Genomic DNA, 10282 nt, shown 5'->3' with positions numbered 1-10282 from the left:
TGGTTTAAATCGCGCTTTGAATCATAATGATTTTTATTCACCACTCTAGTGAGGAGCCTTCTGCTTTACGGATACATTTTCATGGTTCCTTTTGAGGATGCGTGCAGCGCACCTCGAGTGCACCGTGCGAATACACTCCCGCTGTCATGATTTGGGAAAAGAAAAGAAACAAAGAGTGAAATAAAAGAAGAGCGGTATCGCGGGTGCGAGGAGGCATTCGAAGCTGAACCAAGAGCCGCGACGGTCGGCTGCTCGAACGGTGCGCAACCCGGATCCGTCCCGGCGTCAGTGTGGTCAACGTAACCGGCTTCGTCCCGGCTTCAGCATGGTGACCATCAGCGCAACTGACTCCGTCCCGGGGTCAAGGCACCCAGACCGGAGATAACCAACCCCCTCCCGACATCGCGGCACGCACTACTTCACCAACGATCAAGGGATGATAAATCAAGGGCACCAGCGACCCGAGCTACGACCCCAGGGTGGACTATACTGCCTACCGAAGAGCTTGGACGGTCGAATTGTTTCTTTTCTTTTGCTTTGCTAACGTTGCTTTTTTTTTTTATTTACTTCCTGACCTAAATATATATTTTTTACTCATGCATTTGTCTCAGTCTCCCGAGCCTTCCTCTCACCCTGGACGAACCTTGACACCCGGATAAGAAGGCAGTAGAGTGCTTAATTTTCAACGTCAGCTAAGGAGGCGAACGTTGGGCTCACAATGGACGCGAGTGCAAGGTCGGCGATCGGCTCAGGCTCGTGTCCTCGCTGATTGGGGACGAGTCTGAGCCGAAGGCTGACGCGACACTCGTGTCCGATCCGTGCCCGGCGTCCCGTGCCTGTCGTCGCGGCGTCCCAACTCCTGACTTCCGAAGCTTCCGTGGACTGTGAAACTGGTGAGCGACCCGCAGCAGAACAGGCGTCTGCCACATCTACCCCCGCTGCTGGGATACTGCCAGCTGGGATAGGGACCGGCGGCGACAGCGCCACACAATTCTACGCCGTCATTAGACGGTAATCGAGGGACCATTTTCTTGGGCGCGGTGACCACATCAGTCGGAGACGTCTTCCAGATGCGCCATGGTCGCACCTTGTGGCGTTCGACTCGATCGGCGAACCTTTGAACTTCTATCAAATTTTGACAAGATTCAACTCATGGACAGTGTTACCCGACTTCTACTCGGAGGTTTCAAGTTTTGCGAAAACTGTTGGAAGTAGTGTGCATTGTATTTCACAGAAGGATTATGAAAGTTCAGTGATTATAAGGGCAAATATATATACCTTTTGAAACTCTACTTTAATAATCTGATGCAATAAAATAATACGTGCAACATTTACCCCACTTTTCCTCTGACACGTAACACCACCTCGTTTTTTTTTTTTTTAATTTTTACGCATGCGCATTCGAGTCTAACTTTAATCGAACTGCTTTCGTACTTCGTGTTAGAAGCTTGAAAGGGTCGAACCTGGTCGACCTGGAACCTGGGCAGATTTGCGATATCCCTAGTCTTCACCGTGCTCCTGGAGTGCGAGGAGGACCTTACAAGGTTTACCACCACGAGCTTGCCGTGGCGTTGGTACTTCTTAGGGAGTTTAAAATCACTTAGGTCATCCTATAGAGCGTGTCGCTGTCACGAGCAGCTTCAAAAATGGTGTTTTTGTTCTCGAAAGTCAATGCGTGTAAACACAAACTGGGCCTTGTTGTATGCTTTATGAACCCCGATATTTTTTGTGCTGATTCAAAAAAAAAAAAAAAAAAAAAAAAAGAAAAAAAAAACAACAACACGTAGAACGAAAGAAAAAACAAAAAGAAAAAGCCAGGAGGTGGTTGCTGGCGACAGCCGGGGCCCCCACTTTATGGTCCCCAAGAATCGACGAAAGGAACCCGGAAAAGGGAAGACTTGCGCTGAGTTAACGCGCGGTGCAGCCGACGGAGCGACGCCTGAACAGGAGTCCGCCGAACGCTCGAGTGTCCCCGCCGCTTTATTAGCTTCTCGAGAGAGCGAATTTGCCTCCCTCATGGGGAAAAAAGTGTTTGCCGTACGGATTTGACCGCTTTGATTAGCCCCCGGTCGGACTCGGCCCGGGCGCACAGGAGTGCTTGTAATCCTAAAGGGTAAGAGGGCTGGCGGCGCGGAAAGTATGCAGCTGCATGGCTGCGGTGGTGGTCGGTGGGTAAGCTGAATGGGAAACGAAGGGTTAGGAAAGAAGACGTTACATCGGCAATTATTGGCCGTCGTCACGATGTAGTTTCTTGGAGATTGAGGAAGGCAGGAAGAAAGAAGATGGTTTATTAGGGAAGACGGGGGTAGGGGTGGGGCTAGGCTTGCTATGTTGAGGAAAAGGGGGATAACGTTTAAAGGAATGAAGAGACTTAAAATGTGATGAGCGACGCAGGTACAAAATTACGTAGAAGACAAGAGAATGGAAAAGGAACTTAAAGTGGTTTGTCGGAGCAGTCAGTCACGGAGACAAAACAATTACAAGGCCATCGAAGGAGCCACTGAAGGTATACAGCGAGGCATTTGCCTTTGACAAAAACTGCAGACCGAGTGTTTTACACTGACGAGATATTGCGTAGGTAACGGTATTAAAAAAAATGAAAGACATTTACAAATTTCTGTAACTCGAAATTAGAGCGAGTTCTTGAGGAGGAGGACGGGAGGGTACGGAGGGGAGGGCATGCCCCTCCTCCTCCGTACCCTTTCCTCCTCCCCCTCCTCCTCTTCTCCTCCTGCTCCTCTTCCTCTTTTCCCCCTCCTGCTCCTCCCATCTTCCTCCTCTCCTCTCTTCCTCCCCGTTCCTCCCCCTCTCCCTCCTCCTCATCCATACCCTCCCATCCTCCTCCGTACCCTCCTCTCCTCCTACAGTTTCCCCACTAAATTTATCTGCAAAATTGACGCCACGTGACCTCACCAGCACTTCTATTCCCCGCTAAATTTAGCGAGGAATTAAATTGTTGAGGTCACGTGGCGTCAATATTCCTGCTAAATCTAGCGGAGAAACGGAATTTGTTCAAAGGTGACGTGACACCAAGTCATGTGACGTCATATTCCCTGCTAAATTTAGCGGCGAAACTGAATTAAGGCTGCTTCACACAGACCCGATTTCTTACGTTACGTTAGGAAAAGTCACCGGGAAATCCGTTCTTCGTATTAAGCGTGGCTACCAATTCAAGGAGATAGCCTGGCACGCGACATTCGAGACACGAATGTTTCGGTGACTTAGACGCGACGTAAGAAAACGGTGCGGTTGCGTTCGCATGCAACCGGAACGACTGTAACGACAAAGTCACCGGGACAAGTGTTCGCCGTACGCAGCATGGCAAGCGATGCAAGAGGTAGCTTCGCGAAGCCATCCATGAGTCACGGTTTTTACGGTGTTTTGGTCGTTACGGTCGTTTCGGTTGCATGCTAACACAACCGCGGCAAATGTGTGAACCAGCCTTAAAGGGATTGTCCGGTCAAATTTTGTGTTCGAGAAAACAATTGAATATCATTGTTATTGCCTCGAGACGCATCGTACGTGCAATATCTGAATTTTATATGCCCCTCTGCATGAGTAATTGAATTTATGCTGCTCCAATCGCATTCTAGCGTAAATGCTGCTTTCGTTGGCAACATTGAAGCTCTGACGTCCCAAAACACAAAGCGAGCATTTTTGTCTGCCTTAGCGTGCTTCGTCTTTGTCGTTGTGCTCGACTTGTTTCGTGGTTGGGTGAGATTTTTGTTGCGCGGTTGGGTGCCGCAACCACCGAGCAGCACATGCGAGCCAAGACATGACGCTCCACACTTTTCCGCGAGACGTGCAGTGACGAGCAAAATGGATCGTCGCCGTGCGTAGGGAAAGATCGAGTTCCCGCTTATGCAGCAATCATCTCACAGAAGAGAGCTACGAGCTGAGCTCTAAGCGGACAGAAGGCTCGTAAGCTGAGGTGTGATGCTGTGCCAACGGTATTAAATTACGTCCATCCACTCCTCGCCCAAACCGGATCAATCAATTTGTTAATCTAGCGAAACTGAAACCAACAGCTAGACCACCTGGAAACGATACCAGCAGTTGTATTTAGCACGCATGCAGCCAAATTCTGTTTGACCCGCACGTGCAAATAGAGCGTGGCTACGATTCACCAAATTCGTCCTAGTCAAGTGACGACATGCATTTGATCGATTCGCCGGTTGCCTTCGACCCGCTGTCATCGCCTCTGAGGGAAAGATCCGCAGCCTCATCACCGATCCAGTGGATCCGCCGATATGTGTACCCATATCGAGTGGGCATGGAAACAGCTTAGGAATGCATCGTTCTAACGCTGTGTGCATCCTTGTGCAGATACTGGCATCGCTGTTCTTCCTGCGGCGCTGGTCACCGTTACTTCAACCAGTCATCGTCACCCCGTCAGCAAATAATCAAGTGTTGCTTGGCTTTCCGGACAACATCGTCGGCGGGCCCTTCGGTGCTCCCGCGGATTGGCCGCAACCGCAGCGTGTCTTCACTCCGTTCGAGAGGGTTTACGCATCGACATCGACATCGTCACTCACGGATGGCCTGGCTTTAAAACCGTGGAGCGCCCTTGGATGCTTCAGTGGGCATGGAAACAGCTTAGGAATGCATCGTTCTAACGCTGTGTGCATCCTTGTGCAGATACTGGCATCGCTGTTCTTCCTGCGGCGCTGGTCACCGTTACTTCAACCAGTCATCGTCACCCCGTCAGCAAATAATCAAGTGTTGCTTGGCTTTCCGGACAACATCGTCGGCGGGCCCTTCGGTGCTCCCGCGGATTGGCCGCAACCGCAGCGTGTCTTCACTCCGTTCGAGAGGGTTTACGCATCGACATCGACATCGTCACTCACGGATGGCCTGGCTTTAAAACCGTGGAGCGCCCTTGGATGCTTCAGTGGGCATGGAAACAGCTTAGGAATGCATCGTTCTAACGCTGTGTGCATCCTTGTGCAGGTTGGTTCCGTTCCATCACTACACGCTAAGAAAACTAACAACCATTGCCTTTTGCTGTTTCCGTGCCCAAGTGTTTTTTTCGCATTACTTCTGGAGTGTCTCGACGTTTTGAGGTCACTGTTATTACTCTCTGGCGACGTAGAGCTTAACCCCGGCCCCATGACTGTAGCTCAAGCGACGCAACTAGATGATGTATGCAAGCTGCTGCAAGACCTTAATGCTCGTGCCATAAAGTCACAGGAGGGGCAGAGCAGTTTAATAAAAACCGTGGAAGAAATAAAAAAAAACCAGCAATCCATTGAAGCAAAAATTAACGAATTTGGAAGTCGACTCCTCCTTGTTGAAAGTAAGATTTCTGCGCTTGAAATAGTCGACCACGACTTTCAAGAGATGCAGGGCGTCGCAGAAGCTTTGCAGAACAATAACGTTAACTTACTCGAGCGTCTTAATGAACTTGAAGATCGTTCAAGACGTGATAACCTCATTATTCATGGTCTTCCCGATGTTGCGTCAGAAACATGGGCGGAAAGTGAAACAAAAGTTCTCGAGCTTAGTTCCCGTTCCCTTCAGCTCCAGGTTACCCCAGATTGCATTGAGCGCGCACATCGAATCGGCTCCTTCAATCCTACCAGATGTCGCCCGCTAGTTATAAAGTTTTCTTCCTTTAAGGTCAAGGACAAGGTACTTTTCTCGCGACTAAAATTAAAAGGAAGCACGACGTATATCACCGAAGATTTTTCTCCAGCTACTCGAATTGCCAGAAAAAAACTAATTGAATTTGGTAAAGCTACGAATTGCATATATCAGCTGCGGTATAACAAGCTGCATGTCAACAAAAAGTGCTACATGTACAACGCGACTACTGATAATGTTTTTGAGTTCGGTTCCGCCCCCGATGTGCGCGTGAGAGATAACACAGAGATTGTTCCAACTAACCTAACATCTGCATCATCATAACGAGTTGCGAGGGGTGAGGGTCGTACTGATAAAAACAAACATTTGTCAGTACTTTTTTGTAATATAAGGAGTGTGTTGCGTCATAGGGATGACTTGTGCTCTGCTATAGACTCATCCAGTGCTGATATTGTGGTTTTAACCGAAACGTGGCTTTCCTCTTCTGTTAAAAATTCCGAAATATTTTGTTGTGAAAAAAGTTTCAAGGTTTATCGTTGCGATAGAGGTGAAAGGACTGGTGGCGGTGTGTTAATCGCAATTGCAAGTCATATTGAATCGTTTTGCGTGCGCCTGAATAGCGAATTGGAAATAACATGGGTTTGTTTGCATTTGAATAACCAGAAACTTATTTTGGGTGTATGCTATCGCCCGCCATCTAACACTCATTCCTTCGTTACAAGTCTTCATGACGCAATAAACTCATTAATAATACGCTTTCCTTCCATTCCGATCATTCTTTTAGGTGACTTCAACTACCCAAATATAGTCTGGACTGGCTTGCATGCTTACAGTCACCCATTTTCATCAGACGCGACTGACTTCATAAACATGTGTAGCGATTTCAGCTTCAGTCAATTGATGACTCTTCCTACTAGAATTACCCATACAACAGCCAACATATTGGATCTAATTTTAACAACGTCATCTTCTTTAATATCTTCAATTAGCACCATGCAGGGCATAAGTGATCATTCATTAATACATTTTGTCATCGATGTTCCTGTTAGAAATGCTCCAAAGATTCAGAAAAAAATACGCGACTATGCTAAAGGTAACTTCGAGGCCATTAACAGTGAACTTTCTTTTTTTCTTGATGATTACTTGCCGCTCTTTTCGGAACGCTCAATTCAGGAAAATTGGGATTTATTTAAAACGCAGGTTGTGCATCTTACTAATACATATATACCTTTGCGCAATATTTCCGTTAACCCGCAATCACCATGGTTTAACACCACATTAAAAAGGCTTTCTAACAAGAAAAAACAAAAATTTCGAGCAGCTAAATTTTCAAATGTTGATTCTAAATGGTCTGCATACCATATTGCAGCCAATAATTATAAAAGTGCTATTGAAAATGCGAAGGCTACTTATTTTAATGTAACTCTACCATCACTTTTAACAAGCAACCCAAAGCAGTTTTGGAATGTAATTAATCGAAATGAAAAATCGTCAATATCATTGTTTAGTTCCTCTGGAAATGCTGTGCCTTTTAGTGAGTGTGCCCTTGTTTTGAACTCCGCCTTTGTGGCTTCATTTTCAGACGTTAACGTGTCATCTTTACCTCCATTTCAACATACTGGATTTGTTCCTATGTACCCGGTCGCTATTGATGCTTGTGGAATTGTTAATGTAATCGATAATTTAAAAATATCGTGTTCCGCGGGAGTAGATGATATTAATTCAAAATTCCTAAAAAGTACCAAAGAATATTCTTCAATAATACTTTCTAAACTATTTAATCAGTCTCTTAATTGTGGGTATTTGCCGGACGACTGGAAGGTGGGAAAGGTGGTGCCGATACACAAAACGGGTGATCAACATTCTCCTTCTAATTACCGTCCCATATCGCTAACAAGCATCCCATGCAAAATTCTTGAGCACGTCATTTTTTCACATTTAGTAAACTTTTTGGAGTCTAATAACTTCTTTTCTCCCGCCCAACACGGTTTTCGTAAGTCATTTTCGTGTGAAACCCAGCTACTAACCTTCACTAACGACCTTCACCTTATTCTTGATCGAAGTTCCCAAGCTGACTGCATATTCCTCGATTTCGCTAAAGCATTTGATAAGGTATCACATAGTCTACTACTTCATAAGCTAAGCAAACTCAGCATTGATTCCGCTACACTATCTTGGATTCACGCCTTCCTAACTAACCGGTCTCAGTTTGTATTTGCGAATGACACGTCTTCTCCTTCAGCTTCTGTGACGTCCGGAGTGCCGCAGGGGTCTGTACTGGGTCCTCTTCTTTTCCTTATATATGTCAATGACTTACCCTCCTGTGTTTCATCTTCGATTAGCTTGTTTGCTGACGACTGTGTTATATATCGTGAAGTGACTAACAAATCCGATGTTTCTTCTCTTCAGTGTGACCTTGACCGTGTATCTGAATGGTGTGACTTATGGCATATGCAGCTTAACACTAACAAATGTAAGGTAATAAGGGTTTCTCGGCTTCAGAGTGATGTCTCTTGTTATTACCTAAACCACACTCCTTTACAACAAGTAACAACCTACAAATATTTGGGGGTTCATATTTCATCCAATCTGTCCTGGGAAACTCATATTCAATACGTAACAAGTAACGCCAATCGTATGCTGGGTTTCATAAAACGAAATTTTTCAGCAGCTCCCTTATCACTTAAACTACTTCTTTACAAAACACTTGTTCGCACCAAACTAGAATATGCCTCTTCAATTTGGGACCCCGGTACTGACGTATTAACATCTGCAGTTGAAGCAATTCAAAATAGATCCGCCCGATTCATACTTACTAATTATCACCGCACTGCCAGCGTAACATCCATGAAATCAAGTTTGAACCTGCCTAATCTTGCATCGCGTAGAGAAGTTTTTCGTTTGTGCCTGTTTCACAAAATCTACTACCACAATCATACTTTGCGTGACAAGTTATTAGCACCTCCTTTTTACATATCACAGCGTCTTGATCACCGACACAAGATGGGCGTACCTTCATGTAACACTACTACTTTTCACAATTCATTCATACCCCGAACTACAGTGTTGTGGAACCACCTTCCAGCGTCTGTGGTATCAATATCTGACAGCGTTGCTTTCAAAAATTGCCTTAACAATGTTCACATTTCAGCGTTTCACTAATATGTACATATTGTTTTACATTCATAGGTTGTTATTCATTGTATGTTGTTGAATTCTATTGATGTAACCCGCTCCCCTCTGTAATGCCTTCGGGCCTTGAGGGAACTTTTAAATAAATAAATAAATAAATATCCCACTTCGTGTACCTAGTTGCCGCTTCGGAGGCGAAATCTGCATCCTTTGCTTTGCAAGCGCTCCTAATTCGATCGGTGGCCGTCGTAGTTGTGTTTGCGCGAAACGGCATACGTTTGCTCGAAGCTTGTGGCTGCTGTCGAGTAATATCCTGCTAAAAGGCGTGACTTTTTTTTGCACACGCTTGGGAACTGCAATAAAAGAACCGTATTTCAGAAGGGTACAGCCAACGTTACGCACAGCCTAGGACAGTGATTCTCAACCACTGTTCTCAAACACAACATGGACGACAACTAAAATGTTGCCTCGGTATGACAGCTTTCAGCAACAAAAACAGCAGAAACTTGTGGTGGACAACGTGTGTTGCCCTGATCGCTGGCTGAGCGAATTTCGGGCCGGCAACACGACAACATAGATAGCTTCGATGGTAGAGCTAGTCCCCTATCAATAACGTCTTACTCAAATAAAGGCTTGGAAAACGTTATCAATAATTTGGGCTGGCGCGCAGCTAAAATATTTTCGATTAATGTTTTTGCTGCGTAGTTACGGAAAGCGATTTTCGAAATGGTCACAGCTACGGTCGTGAACGTTCAGACTGGTTTTGAAATTAGAACTGCCGAGAGACCAGCTCACATTACTGATAGTAAAATAAAATGGCATGCCTACTCGCCCGCTGATGAAGTATGATAAAAACAATCCAGAAAACCAGATTAAAAAATCGAGGCATTAAAACGACCATTCTGATAATGATTGTTGATGCTTGGAACTTGGAAACAGCCGCTACCAGGCACCTGATTTGTTTTCAAAATACCCGGGACGTTTTGGGGGAATGAAGCGATCATATAGCAGGCGGTAGGCAAGTAGACAGCGTTGAAAAATATTTATTCCACCGATTGTTATGAAGGCCGAATATGTCGGTGTCGCAGTTTTGAAGCACTGTCAGTTCAGCTCAACACCACGCTACAAAAGACGCTTTGGGGTACTGCCGGTCCTACCTCAATTTTACAGTAGACATATGAATTGCACGACAGAACCGGACAGAAACACTTCATACAGTGGCGTAAATCCCGAAAATATATCAGCGATGTCACTTTCCTCGGTTAGGGCTATCTGCTTTGTCGGCGAACGAAGATCATTTCGATAACATAAAGAGCGGAAAATACTCCCCGTGTCAAGTTTTCTAATCGCAGTCACTGGTTGATGTACCGTGGTAATTCCCGCCCCTTCGAACGCACTAGCACCTTGTAGAGTCACATTTTCAGCGATTCCCCGCCGCACACGAACGAAGGTAAACAATCAAGATGGCGGAGTATTCCCCGTGTTGTCCTCGCCGTCAGCCCGGTGTGACAGGGTTGTCGGTCAACAAATCGTTCAACATGGTTGCCGGGCGGCAGAGACATGTTGC

This window comes from Ixodes scapularis, unplaced genomic scaffold, assembly GCF_016920785.2.
Source record: "Ixodes scapularis isolate PalLabHiFi unplaced genomic scaffold, ASM1692078v2 PGA_scaffold12__126_contigs__length_90152505, whole genome shotgun sequence".
NCBI classification, from domain to species: domain Eukaryota; kingdom Metazoa; phylum Arthropoda; class Arachnida; order Ixodida; family Ixodidae; genus Ixodes; species Ixodes scapularis.
The sequence above is the reverse complement of the archived record's forward strand: the minus strand, read 5'-3'. Positions refer to the sequence as shown.